Source organism: Talpa occidentalis, unplaced genomic scaffold (genome assembly GCF_014898055.3).
Source record: "Talpa occidentalis isolate TD23 unplaced genomic scaffold, MPIMG_talOcc4v2.1 talOcc4.9, whole genome shotgun sequence".
NCBI classification, from domain to species: Eukaryota; Metazoa; Chordata; class Mammalia; order Eulipotyphla; family Talpidae; genus Talpa; species Talpa occidentalis.
The window spans coordinates 68,336,283-68,350,994 of record NW_023605305.1 but is presented as its reverse complement, the minus strand read 5'-3'; the positions used below and the strand labels follow the sequence as shown (position 1 = coordinate 68,350,994).

Sequence of the window (14,712 nt, the reverse complement as noted above, 5' to 3'; positions counted from 1 at the left end):
GTATAATGAGATGCCATTGACTAGCTGTCATTATGTTACATTTGTAAATGTCCAATTAAACATTCAATACTTGCAATTATGTGGTTTTTATTTTTTATTTTAGACCAGGTACCTTTGTGTGTATGTGTGTGTGTAGGTATTTTTTATAGCTTCCTGAAGAGCTTTGAGGTCCCAGAGAGCAGACTGCAGTTCCCTTTTCCAGGCTGCCCTCCAGAGCAACACGTTCTCTCTTCACTTGTGTCTGCTAAACATGCTGCAGGCCTCCTGGCTGCACGCATTACCATCCTCGTCACGGTCACGGCCATCACAGCCGCTACTGCCATTACTACCATCACTGCCTTTACCATCATCACCACCATCAGAACCAGCAGCCACTGCTGCATCTGCCAGGCACCAGAGCTGCCCCACCAACACCAGATCTCTCTTCCTCTCTGTTCTTTCTCCCAACCTCACTCCAGGAAGGTTTTTACCCTTTTAGAAGGTACGACTCGCTTTTACAGGCAAAAGGCCTACAGGGGCTGGGTCACCTTAACCATATCAGCAGCAGTTAACACTTGCCAACAACATTCACACACACTGGTTCTCTTACATAATCCTCTCTGGCCTCACCTACGTTCCTGGCCCCTCCACCTACTCATGAGCGCATTTTGAGTCCTGCAGGAGAAGGATGTGGAGGTGTCAGGGCAGTCAGTATACCCCATTTTACAGATGTTGCACAGAGAGGTTGAATGCCTAGGCGGAGGTCACATAGCTGGTCAGAGTCAGGAAGCGTCCTCTCAGTTTCCAAGTCCCCACAGCTAATCCTGTACCCCACCTCTTGTGTATCCCCAAGACTTATTCCTTTTTGCACCATTTCCATGATTTTTACCAAACCCAGAAAATATCAGTTCTGTTTTTCACTTAACCTTTTCTTTACCAGGTCACTTCTCCTCAAATGGGTCACCCCCCAAAATAAATGCAATGAAAATACAACTGAGGTTGTTAAATTCCATGGAGCTACTGCTGTAGGAGGGGCACAGCCATCTCCTTGTTAGAAAGTCAGGGGCCTGGGTTAGAAGTGTGGAAGGCAGATTAGGACCAAAGGGACACAATCTCTTTGCCTTACAGAGGAAGGCTGGAAGGAGAGCTGGGAAGGGGATCTTCTACCCACGTGACTGGATGTTTATTTCTGTGCTGCTGAGCATGCAAGTCTGTCTCTGGGCCTCCTGGGCTGCCTGCCCCACACTCTAAGAGGCACTTTGCTCACCCCAGGAAGCCAATACCGTGTAGTGGCAAGGAGCCAGGAGCGCCTGAGAGGCTCAGTTTTGCCATTTGTAATGGGTGTACAGGACAGCAGCAGCGCTGGGGAGATGAAAGGCTTACGTAAGGGGATGGTGCTAGAAGGTGGAAGCAGCTCTGTAAATGCCACTCCCTGCCCCACGGCCATTCTCCAGTCTTCTCTTGGAAATAAATGCTGCCTTTCCTGCCAGAAAAGGCACTCAACCAGATGGGGAGAAGAAATGAGCACTCCAAGAAAACATGGGCCTTCGCTGGGATAAGGCTGAGTTCAGGGACAGCTTGTGGTAAATCCTAGATAGTCCGCAGGCCAATGCAATTGTGATGGGTTAGAAGGCTTCTCCTCCTAGCCTGCCCCCCAATCCCACCCTCATCTCAGCCTCCCTCTCCCCTACTTTCTTAATAGTAGCCTTGGGATCTAATCCCAGCTCTGCTATGGTAATTTCAACCAGGTGACCTGGCTTTGAGCCCCAATTTCCCTTCCTGTGAAATGGGGATAATAATCCCAAGTATGCACAGGTGTCCAGAGGCTGTGGGATTAAGAGCCAGGCAAGTTTAGAACCAGTTACCTGCATTACATTACAGTCCCACTGCTTCTCTCTAGGCTCTCATGAGCAATGGCTCGGTGTCTCTCTGCCTTAGTGTCTTACCTGGCCAAATGGAAACAAAAATAGTCCCTCAATTATCTGAGGACAACAGGGCACAGACATGGAAAGCCTCAGTACTTACTAAGAGCCTAGCTGGTGTGGAGACTACCCAATGGACAAATATGAGCAAAATGCTTGACCATACCAGGAGCCTGACTTCCTCCAGCTCCCAGTCCTGCCTTGTCCCTTCTCTTTCCCAGTCCTTTCCTCCCCAGTAGTCCCCCTCACCTCCTCCCAAACCTCCAAGCCTCTAGCTTCTGCCCTGGGTGACCAAGTCAAGGCTATTCTCCTTTGGCTTTACAGGCCAGGATTTCTGGAAGCACTGACTTGACCCAATTCCAAATAGATTAAAAAAACCTGTAGGTTTCAGTCTTATTCACAACAGTTGAATATTGCAAATGATTTTTATATGTTTAAAACCAGAAAAATGAGTAAATTATGCCATAATGGAGTTACTATAGCTGTTACTGTAACATTTTAGAAACTATGAAATAATTAGGGAAAATATTGCTATGTAAGTAATAAGACAGCTGGATTCAAATTATATAGAGAGGATGACAGTAACTACGAACTTCCAGTCTTAACTTAAGGGGCACGGGAACCAACAACTAAAAGTTCTATGTAAAAGGACAGATTGGATGGCGATAACAGTCTCCTGCAGATGACGGTAGAATGACTTATTGCCTTCTTTCACATTTTTTTAATTCAAAATTTTCTCTTTTGAAAATTCTATTGACTAAAAAAACCAGGAAGGTGAATGTTGGGTATACAATCATGTTTCCTAATGTCAAATATAATAATAGATATGTGTGTATATATACGCATATATTTTGATATTTGATATACAGATGTCAGGATATTTTTGCATATACTGGCACATACTTGTTTACTCATGTATTCTTATTTTCAACATTGGGGAGCACAGATACACATATGCAGGGAAAGAGAAACAGATAATATCTTTGTGTGCATGTGAAATGCGTGTATGTCTTTGCAGAAAGAAGACCTGGAAGGACACATCACAACAGACTAACAAGGGGGCACTCCCTGTGCACCTTTGTGCATCTGCTTCTGAACCACGTGAAGGTCTCACCTACTCAAAAAGCGAAAAGAAAAACCATAACCATCTAACCTGACAAAAGCAATATTTCCCCCAAATGGGCTCTGAGGGTATTTGTTAAAGGTGTTACTTAATAAAAGGAATCTGTGTGGGGTGCTGCGGTGAGTCAGGTCAATGGGGGTCTAACTGTGGCCTTGACCGAGCCTGCCAGCTGTAGCATGTGCTGTGCCTGAGAAGGGTTGTGGGTTGTAGGGCTTCTAGAAAGTCAAATAAGGTACCAGAACCTGAGCTTCCCCGCCTCCCCAGATCCAATCATTTCCATGGAGTCTCCCTCCCCTGAAAATAATTATGCTCCCAAGACTAATTTGGGAGACACAGAGCAAGCCTCTGTCCCCGCCTCCAGGTGCCAGAGCAAACAAGAAAGAAGGCTGGTCTGACTTCCTAGGTCCTGGGGATCCTGATACAGGCAGGTTGTGTGTGTGAATTGTGTACACCCACTCTGGGGTGGAGGTGGGGGCGGCGACGCCAGAGAAGCATGTGACCATCATGCAGCTGGGGTCACTGTGAGCCCAGTGCTGCCAGACAACCATATTAAAAAAAAAAAAAAGCTGGAAATTTGGGTTTTCAGTGAAATCTTCTGGTTTTAAAATAAAACATCCAAACTTTCCAATGAAGTTAAGTGTTACCTCTTTTTTTTTTTTTTTTTTTTAATATCTTGTGGGTCTTGCAGAAGCCCTCCCCGAGCTGCCCTCTGCTCTCAGCATGTTCCCGGAATTGAGGGTCAGGTCGTGCCCAGGATTTACTTCCTTTTCTAACCACATCTCCCTTTTCATTATCGCTCTGCAAATTCTGAATTTTGTGCCAGATCAGCATCAAACTCACTGACCAATTCATGGGGAGTCCACCTTCCTCCTGGCTGAAAACCAGGCTGTCTTGCCTGTCTTGGCTCTGTGGGTGTGTAAGGAGTGGAAGACTAGCTTCAGCAAGGACTCTCTCCTGGGCAGTGGTTTCTGCCTCTGGAAGCAACCTCTGGTGTTGCAGTGGGGGTTGGGAGTGGGCTCCTGCACTCTCCTCTAACAATCCTCTAGTCTTCTCCAGCCTCAGTTTCCCCTATTTCCTCCCATGATGAGCTCTGTGCTCCAGCCACCCAGAAAATCTCATCTTTCCAGGAACTCTCCCATGACTGTGCCTTTGCACATCCCTACCTCTGGATCTGGGTCACCTCTTCTGCCTCTATCTTTTATCTCCTAGCCACCTGGAAAATGCTAGGTTCAAACACCAGTTCCTGAAACAGCTTGTGCCTCCTCTGTGATAACCAAGACTGCAGGACACTGGCATGTCCCATGCTCCCTGTCTCCTTCAACCCAGATCCCTTCAGGTGCTTTTGTCTCCCAAACAGCTTTTGAATCTGCCTTTTCTCTCCCTTCTCACCACTTCTCTCCCTTTTCCCCTTCTCTGCACTGTTTCAGCTTTCATCCCTGCTTACCTGGACAAGTGCAAGGGCATCGTGATTAGCTTCCAGGTCTCCAGCTCTCACATTGGCCCCACCTGTCCCTCTCACCTGGAAGTCTGGAGAAAGGACATTTTAGAAAATGTAATCTGATCTCCTTCTAGCCTCAGCTGACAATCCTTTTGTGGCTCTTGAGGCCTACAGGACAAAGTCCAAACACCCAGTTTGGCACTGCAGGCTTTTCACCATTCAAGGCCCTCCCCCATGACTTCCTTTCACAGGCCCTGGTGCCTCAGGCAGAACCTAATTCTTCTGACTACCCTGAGCACACCTGGAGGCTTTGCAGCTCTGAGTCTGCATAACTTTTTCTTCTCGGGGAATACCCAGGCACCCCTTGTCTGCCTGCTGACCTCATTCACCTCCACATCTAGTTCTGTGACTTCCCTGATTGTCCCAGGGCAGTGAATACTTGAATCTCCGAGGTCTGCATGGATTTGAAGGGCTGTATCTGTCTAATGCTGCCTAGTTTGTTGGTTACATGTCTGACTTTCCCACCAGACCTGAATTCTTTGGTTGGGGTCACATTTATCCAGCTCCCTATCTTCAGTGCACCATCCAGCACTAAGGTGCAAGTGGGACCCTGGAAACTGTTTGTTGAATGATTGAATGAGGGTCAGAATGGCTTTCATGCTCAGAGCAGGTTTGGAGGTCAGATTATTCTCCCAGAAAAGAGGGTGATGCTAGAGCTGAAACCGGTCAAGGTGTTGCTAGACCTGTTGGCAATTCTCCCTGTTATTCCTGGAGACTCGGCTACCACATGTTCCTGGAGACTGTTCCCTTGGGTTGGGTGATAATCAGTTGTACTCTTATCTGTGACCAACTTGGCTTCAGTCACCCTTCTTTTACAACAATGGCGCCAGGCCCCTGCCCTCCTGGCAGTGTTGTCACATGGAAGCTGGCATCAAGGAAAGGCAAAATGGGAGAGGCCCTATGAAATTGGCTAAAATACCCTTGTCTGGTTTTCAGGAGCAGAGAACCAAAGAGGGCAGTGGCTTGCCCAGCGTCACACAGTGATGAAAGGTATAGACATCCCTGGAGACAATTCTTTTAGATCTTATCATATAGTAAAAAAAATAATCAAAGGTTTGAAACATTGGACTATGCTACAGAGGGCATGGGGAGAGGCCCTTGAAATTGAGAGGACAGGGAAGGCCTCTCTGAGGCTGCCTGAGATGCTATGCAAATGGCAATCTGGGTGGAGAAAAGTAAACAGTCTGTGCAAAAGACCTTAGGGAGGACCAGCTGCCACTTTTGGGCTAGTGTGGCCAGAGCAGAGTGACTTAGCAGAGACACATTTGAGTGTGGATAGGTTCCATCACTTAGGGCTTGCTGATGTCTATGGGGTTTGTGTTTCGTCTAACGGGAATGGCACAGCGTTTCGTCTAACGGGAATGGCACAATGAAGCTTTCAAAGATGGCTCTGATCTGAACAGACGGTTCTGCAAAAATACACAAATGGCCAACGAGCATCCTGAAAAGATGTTAAATCCATTAGTCATGAGGGAATGCAAATCCAAGCCACAATGATACTACTTCACACCCACCTGCATGGCTAGAATCCAAAAGTCAGGTGCTCAGTGTCGGTAAGGACCTGGAGGACCTGGAACCCTCATACCCTGCCAGTTGGGATGTAAAATGGTGCAGCTGCTTTGGACAACAGTCTGGATGTTCCTCAAATGGTCAATCATAGCATTATCATATGATCTGGTAATTCTACTCCTAGGTATCTACCCAAAAGAAATGAAAATCAATGCCTCACACAAAAACCTGTACACAAATGCTCACAACAGCATTATTCATAATAGCCAAGAAAGGGAATTGATGAATGGAGAAACATAATGTAGTCTATCGCTACAATGGAATATTTCTTGGCCAAAGGAAAGAAGTTCTGACACATGTTACAACATGGAGGATTCCAGAAAATATCACGTTACCTGAAATAAGCCAGAACAGGCACTTCTACAGAGACAGAAAGCCCTGAGTATAGTAAAGGGTGGAAAGGGAGTTATTTATAAAGTACACAGTTTCTTAATGTAAAAAGTTTCTAAGGTACTGTTTCTTTTGGGGGTGATAAAAGTGTTCTGTAATTAAATGGTTGTGATGGTTCATCAGCTCTGTGAATATAATAAAAATGATTGACTTGTATGCTTTAAATGGGTACATTTTATGGTTTAAGAATTATATATCTATAAAGCTTTTATGCTTAAAAAGAAAAGACCACTCTGGTTCCTGATGGGGCGACAGGACAGCCAGACTGCCAGTAGTAGAAGCACAGACTCCAGCATCCAGCACATAGGAGACGCTTTCTATGGATGCCCCTCATGGGCTGATCCAAATACCCTTCCCTTCAACCCTGGGGCTTTACAACTCAGCACTGCTGGCATTTTAGATAATCCCCTGTTGTGGGGGGCTGTCCTGTTTGTTGGGAGATGCTTGGCAGCAACACCACCCTCTGCCCACTAAATGTCAGTATACCCAGCCACCCTTGTTGTGACAATCAAAACTATCTCCAGACATTGACAAATGTCCCCTGTCCCCAGTTGAGAACCACTGTTCTGATCTCTTTTGCTCACTTGGTACTTCTTGCTTATCCTTCCAGAACCATCTCAAATCTCATCTCTTTTGGTAAACTTTTACCCTTCATTCTCTGAAGAACCATAGTTTCCTCCCCAACCCAGCAAATCAAATCTCCAAGGACACTGTTTACACACCACTTTCTCTGACCACTGGCCTGCCCCCACCTTCCCCCCAACCCTGGTACCCCCCCCACCTTAGAACTCTCACCTTAGGGCTCTCTGCATTCAGCCTGGCACTTTGGAGGCCTCTAGAGGCCAGAGAGTTCCATGGCCATAACTATCAAAGTATGTGTTCATTGCATATAATCAGGAAAGTTAAAAAATGATAGAGTCAGGGAACAAATCTCCCATAACCTGGCCACCCACTGGCAAACATTAATACTCTTTAGCCTATTTCCTTCCAGTCTTTTTTCTTAGTGCTTGTCACAAATTGTAGCAAAGCCATGCATATGCATAAGCATGTCCTCATTTATTAAAAACTCTCTGTTTTTAGAAGCCACATGACTGTCCCGTAATTTACTTAATTGAGTCCCTATTGTTGGACACTTAGGCACTCTCTGATTGTTGATGAGTCTGTGCATTTGAAAGAGCTTTTGTTCCCATCCCCATAGCTTTGGTTGTCCTCCTCTTCTTCTAAAACATTTTTGGCAAAGGAACCTCTCTTGCCTGCCGAGACACCCATTTTCCCATAGCAGGAGGCCCATTTTCCCATCATCAGGGATTTCCTACCAAGGCTGAGCTAAATCCTTGGGATTGCGACTTAATCCTGTTTTAGCTTCTTATGGACTTTGGTGGAAATGGATCACAGATGGCCTTCTTTTCCCCTTGGACACACCAGCTGGGTGGGTCAGGTCAGTTAGTCATTAGCTGAGGATACAGGATGGAAGTATCCAGGAATTCAGGAGAAGTTGCCTAGGCCAAGTTCACGGGCAAGAGGTCAGCCAGAACAAAGTGGTAGAGGAAGGACAAGAAGTTGGTGGGCTAAAGTGAGTCAGCCTGATGCTTCCTATGTGGTGTTGAGTAGTGCGCTTCTTCCTTCTTAAAAGAAATCACTTGGCAAAGTCTCCCCCGCCCCTCCCCACTGCTGACCTTCAGACTCACTTTCTCCAGGGATTATGTAGCAGTTCTTCTTAGTACACCTGGAGCAAGACACCAAGGTTGACTGGATACCTGCCAGGTGCCAGGCCCCATGCTAGACACCTTTCAGATCACACTGCGGGGAAGTGCTCTGCAGTAGGGCAGAGCTGGGGCAGTCTCCACTCAGGCACTTCCCACCAGAGTGGCCAAGTACAAACTGGGATTTAATGGCCCTGCTCCAGGACTGTCATGACTACTGTCACTACTGTATACACAAGTCACCAGGTACAAGGCCTGTATGGGGCGGGCACTGCAAAAATGTTTTCTCCGTGGATTCCATTCTTCTCATAGCTCAGGGTCAGAGATGTCAATACATGTAATCTGCCTAAATTGCCTTTCATAAACTCCAGTGACAGGGACATCATTAGTAGGAATTCATAACTTCCTATTAAAAAGAAGGAAACTGAGACTAAGAGGGATGAAGCCAGGAGTCTGCATTGGATGTAAACTACCATCTCACAGATTTCAGATCTTACAGAATCATAGGGGTGTGTGTCTGGGTTGGGGGTGGGCCTCCTGGGACCCCTTCATACCCTTGGTCCTGCTTCATGCCTAGCTGCCGCTGACTGTCTCTGGTTAAGAGATCAGAGAGGACTTGGTGCATGTAGACCACCAGCCCCAGGACTCTCTGGCCACCTGAATTAGGGTGTGACAGCTGTCACCAAGGGCACCACCACTGGCAGTATTTTCCCGGCCCCAGCACCCTATCCTCACAACCTCCTCACTTCAAAGGGGCACTGGCAGGCCCCTTACCCTGGGCATGGGTGGGACTAAGGCGCACATGCTCAAGGTCAATTGCACTAGTTAAGCAGCATTCCCAGGGAGGCCCCCTTGTGCAGTCAACCCCCCCCCACCTCCAAGCTTCAGCTGTGAGCTGCTCCATCCTCACTCCCAGGCATGGGGCAGCAGCCCAAGAAGATGGAGGCCAGGAGCCCCTCACCGCCTGAAGAGCTAGGAACCCCACCCCCTGCCCGCCCCCAGGCCTTCTATCCATTTTTCTTAAGCAGAAAGTCGCTTCATCGCCCAGAAAAAATGCCACCGCCCAGATGCGGGGACAAAACAGAGGCTGCTTGGGCGCATGTGGACTTTCCAAATCCACCCCCACGCGGGCGGAGGGGACATAACCCGACCTCCCGCTGAAGCCGACTCAGGCGGCAACCCCTCCTCTCCACGCAACGCCCCCTCCGGCACGACCCCCGCGGATCACAGAGGAGGAAACTGAGGCTCGCAGGTGGAGGGACTTGCCCAAGGTCAGGCACCGCCAGCTGGCGGAGGGGCCGGCGCCAGAGCCTGGGCTCCCACGGGGGTCTGGCTCACCACACCGCCGGGACCTAGGAGCAGCCACGCGGGGGCGGCCCCCCCGGCGCCCGCCGGAGACCCCACCCGGAATCGCTGAGGCCCCGCGGGGAGGCTGCGGCCGAGTTACCTGGAGCTGCCGCCGCAGAGTGTGGCTCCGCTCGGCTCGCCTCGTCCTGCGCCCGCGCCGGCTCCGCTCCGGGCAGGGATGAAGCGGGCGGCGCGCCTCGCACCCACTTCCTCGTCTCCGCCCCCAGCTCGCTCCTCCTAGCTCCCAGCGGTCCCTTCCCTCCCTGCCCCTCCGAGTCTCTCTCCCCCTCGCTGCTTCTCTCCCTCTTTCCTCTCTTGCCCTCACTCCTTGCACCGCGCGCGCGCGCTCACATTTTCCTCTTCTTTTGCTGTTCTCCCTCTCCAAGCCGAGTGTCGTCTCCCACTCACCCACTTTCTCCTTTCCTTTCTCTTAGACCTTCTTTCCTTCTCTGGCTCTGACACTTCCCCCTCCTTTTTTCCTGTAACATTGCCCCCTCTTTCTCACTTTCCCCTCCTCCGCACACTCCCCGCAGCCCGGCCCGGACCCTGCACCCAGCTGTGCGGTAATTGCCTGAGCTGTAGGGGATCCCCAGCGGGGACCCCGCCTTGGATCCGCTCACAGCTGGAGGGTCTGCCCTGGGAGGGCTGTGCCCGCCGCACCGGGTGGGACCTTCACCTTGGTGTGGGGTGGGGGGTGTCTAGCAACCTGCTGCCAGGAATCTGGTTGGAAGAGAAAACTAGTTTCAAGGGCAAAGGCTGTGTAATTCTGGGATCTGAGATCTGTAAACTGAGGATCTGAGGCTAAAAGGCTCCGAGAAATCAGTCAATCCAGGGGTTATTAATTATAAAAAAAATTAGTGGAGTTTCAGACACCTCCTCTCCTCCCACCTCCCCACCAATGGGTTTGTTCTAGTTGAAGGATATGGAGAGAGAGAAGAGGGAGGGAGGAGGGTCTTGGGAAAAGGGAGTTTGTGGGCTAGTGAAAATAACGCCCACCTTCCAGATGGGAAAACCCATCTTTTAAAATATCAAGCTATCAAGGCTGCTGTGTTAACTCTGCGCCCTCAGAGGATGGATCCTGGGTGCAGGGCATGGTCTCTGCGCTGTGCCTAGTCCAGTTTGCCAGCCTGAAAAAGGCTAGGCAGGCCATCTCTGGTTGCTTGGGGTATGAAACCTGATGAAATCTAAGCCTCTTATCACTGACAACACCATCTGGTCACAACTCACCTCTCTGATCTATTGTCTCATTATTCTCTGTGATGTGCTTCGGCCACAGCAGCTTCCTCCCTGTGCCCAGAATGGGCCAAGTTGGAGCACACCACAGGCCATTTGCACTCATCACGCCCTCTGCTGGGAATGCTCTTTTCCGTCTTCCCACAGCTGCTCAAACATCAGAGAGGCTCTAAGAACTGATCATCTCATCTAAAGCAGTGATCTCCTTGCCACAGTATTTTCTACATCACTCCTTTTTATTGTAATGAAAACATTTCTCGTGGCCTAGGATGACTTGTTTATATGCTTATTATCTGTTTTACCTCTGCAGAATATAACTGAAGGAGCAGGAGCCTGGTTCCCTGTGTCTCCCCAGAGCCTGCAACAGTATTCAGAAAATCATAATGTCCAATAAATGTTTGAGGAAAGAGTGAGCAAGCAGGGCCTAAAATGAAGAGATTTAAAGAAAAGGATAGGTTGATTGGCCCTGCCAAAGGATAAATGATTGTCTTTAGAGAGGTGTGGTTTTAGAACCAGGCCTATTTTCAGCAGGCAGGAATTAGATCCCTCAGGGTTTTAACTGTGAGAGTTTGGACTTGATCATGTGAGCAATGGGCTTTAGGCTTGGGGGCTGGAAAATCTGGTATGTGACCCTGGAGAAAGGAAGTCTCCAGCGACCTGTGAAGTACTCACAGGATAGCAGGGGCAGATGAATGAGCAGCCCTTTGTCCAATGGAAGAAATAGAATGAGACAGTTTTGGAATCTGTAAAGAAAATGGGCTCCATGTGAGTGGATTGCTGTCCGCTCACATTCAGTGCCCCTTTCAGAAAGATGATAAGTCTGTGACAGCTTGGCTGCGGATGTATTGGCAGGGGTGAGTGGTGTCACTTCTATGTTGAAATTCTGGGCCAGCAAGTATTTGCCATGTCCCTTTCCTGTCTGACTGCATTTAGGCGAGCTTCCAGGGAGAAGATGCCTCACTTCATCACCTTCGGTCTCTGAGTAAAGTCCCAGAATTCCCGCTAGTCCCCAGGGCACTTGTAATGTGAACAAGAGATAAATTTGTTATAAGCCATTCATATTTCTGGAGTCATATGATTTTTGCTGGATAATCATGTTCCCTCGGTTTTTCCTTATTGAACCAGAGGTCCAGTTAAGCTTGTCCCAGCACTTCTTAGTTGTGACAGATCTTTGAAGATGGCCACAGATAATTTGGCTTAAGCTCATTTGCAGTGTGACAGCACCTCCTAAAAGAGATGGCATGTATGTCCCTTCCCATGGTCTGCACCTGCCTTGTGACTTGCTGTGACCCATGGAGCCCAGTGGAAATGACACTGTATGACTCCCCAGGCTAGGCCTTGAGAGGCCTTGACACACCCACCATCACTGTCTTGGAATAATTCTCTGACACCACCAGGCTGAGAAGGTGTCCAGGGTCACAGGGAGGAGATGAGCAGCTGACCCAGCTCTCACAGCCACATGATGAGCCCCACCAAAACCAGGAGAGAAGCATAGCCCTCAGAGCTGAGACCACCAGTGCATCCTTGTCTTAAGCCAGCAAATTTTGGGGTGGTTTGTCATGAAGCAAGGAACAGCTAGGTGAGGAACTTTGCAGGGAGCCAGTTTCTGCCTCAGAGCCCATTTCCTGGACCATTAAATAAGCACCACAGTGATGTCAGCCTCAAAAGTTTGCATAAGCTCTGATGAAAAAAAGAAAATGGGTATTAAATTCATTCATTCATTCAACATATGTCTATTGGCCCAACAATATGTCAGGTACTGGGTTAACTCAGGGATACATCCACGAGCAAGAAAGGCAAGGATCTGACCTGCTTGAGGGAGGAGAACGATGAGGAGTAGACCAGATAATTTCAGCTAAAGATAATTGCTATGAGGAAAGCAAAGCAGGGTAATGTAATTGAGAGTAACCGGGGGTGGTACTTTTTAAAGATAGTGGGAGAAGGTTTTTCTGAGCGTGTGACATTTGCACTGAGCCAGGCATATGCAGATAAGGGGAAGCAGTATGCCTTGTAGCAGGAGTGGTATGTACAAATGTCCCGAGGTAGGGGCAAGGTTCTTGGCAAGGAAGGAGGAGAAGGTCATCATAGCTGAGTGTGTGAAGGGGAGGATAGTGGTTGGAGGCAGTATGGTTACAAAGCCATGGCGGAGCCTGTGGACTTCTTCCTAAAATGGAGTGGAATCACTGGAGGTTTGTAATAGGGATGGGATCCCCTTCATGAAGTCATTCCTTCAGAAAGTGAGTTAATGCTGCAGCGACTCATGGATGGTCACCCAACAGATTGGAATGACGTTTGCAGCTTCTTACAGCTCAAAAAGTTTCCAGTTCCACGCTAGGTTAGAAAACCTTTGGCCACTACTGAGCATATTCATCATTACTCCTGATAGACTCCCCACATCGCAAAAGGGCTTTGGGACCTCACGGCTTCAGCTCCCTCTTCTCTCTGAATATGTAATAAGAACCATCTTTCAAAGGAAGCCGGAAGAAGCTTCTTATTCTGAGGAAACCCAAACCCCTATTTGACCAAAATAGAAAAAGCATCTTTTCTTTGGATGAGTAATCTCTGCCGAGTCTGACAACTCAAAATTAAAAAAAAAATTGCAATGATTAAGATAATGAATGACATGGTGTAGTGAGAGATAACACCCGAATGTTCTGCAGAAAACTCTAATGAAGCTTGCTGGGTTTTGTCATTAGTCTTGTCTCTGACCTGGGCTCTAGAGGGACTCTGGGTTTATGGTAGGACACCTAAGACCATGTTTGGAATGTGTGTGTGTGTGGGGGGGGAAATGAAGAATTTCCTGCCATCATGTCCTCTGAGTCCTAAGGGAGGTGTTGGTGAGGTCTTGGTGTTGGGAGACCCCCAGATTCCAGCACCAGATTCCTGTCCCAGCTGGGTGACTCCCCCAAGAGCTCAGACTCAAGTTGTCCCCTCATGTCACTCAGATTACATGATCCTCCAGTTCTGGCTCACGAGATAGGAAGGAACACAAATTGTCAAGGATCTACCATCTTCACATATTGTGCTGGGTTCTTTGCATCCCTCATCTCAAATAATTCTCACCACAGCCCTATGTGGGAGATACTATTATTTCCCTCAGGTTACAGAAGAGGAAACATGTTCAGAATGTCAGATGTTTCACCAACATCACACAGCTAATGGGGGATTTACTTGACTAGCTCCCAAGTTCCTACTTTTAACACTGCTTTCCCTGACTATCCCAGTAGCAAAATAGACCTGTTTGTGGGAACCCAGCATTGGAAATGATGCATTCAGCCTGATCTCCAGCTGGCTGGCCTCTGCGAATTCTGCACTTGTCAGCCTCCATGGTGGCCTGAACCAATTCTTAAAATCAATTTCTTTCTATAAGCACATCCTATTGGTTCTGTTTCTATAGAGTAGGATGCACTGATGTGGACGAACATTTAACACAGTGGCAGGGCATGGTTGGCTGCTACAGGCATCCCAGAACTTATACTCAAGTAAGAAAACAATATTTTAAATATCAGAAAACCAGGTTTCCACAATCATGTTAGGTTGACTCCCCTGGGAACCCGGCTGGGTTGAATCAAAATCCTGGGAGGCAAGAAGTTTGGGGGGTGAGGAGTTTGGAGGTGAGGATCATGAGGTGAGCCTGGGGCCCAGCCAAAAAAAAGACTTGGGGCACTCCTCCCTGATCCAGGCAGGTGTGGAGCATTGCAATATATGAGCAGTGACCCTACCCCCATGCCTTATAATTTAACCCATCTTTTCTTTTTTTAAATAGATTTATTTATTTATGCATTAAAGAACTGGGGTACAGGCCAGAGGTGCAAGGGGTGAGAGTATTCACCAGAGACAGAGTGGGAAACAGAACAGGTGGATTGACTGAAATACACTGCTGAGGGGAGCAGTGGGTGAGGCAGGAGAGGTCTGCTGCATCAGGTGGGTCAGTTTCCTGGCTGGGGA

The 14,712-nt window shown here is 48.3% G+C and overlaps 1 protein-coding gene across 5 annotated transcripts in view; it reads right to left on the bottom strand.

The window, feature by feature from the left end:
- Window positions 1–9,687, bottom strand: part of HRH2 (histamine receptor H2) — a 56,205-nt gene extending 46,518 nt beyond the window's left edge. For 4 of the 5 annotated variants that reach the window (XM_054691255.1, XM_037499587.2, XM_054691254.1 and 1 more), the window contains exon 1: window positions 9,632–9,687. The gene's annotated coding sequence lies outside the window, so the exon portion shown is untranslated. Of the gene's footprint in view, window positions 1–4,468; window positions 4,552–9,631 lie in introns of all 5 variants that reach the window. The other variant, XM_054691253.1, reaches the window with a different exon arrangement.
- Window positions 9,688–14,712: the final 5,025 nt, after the last annotated feature.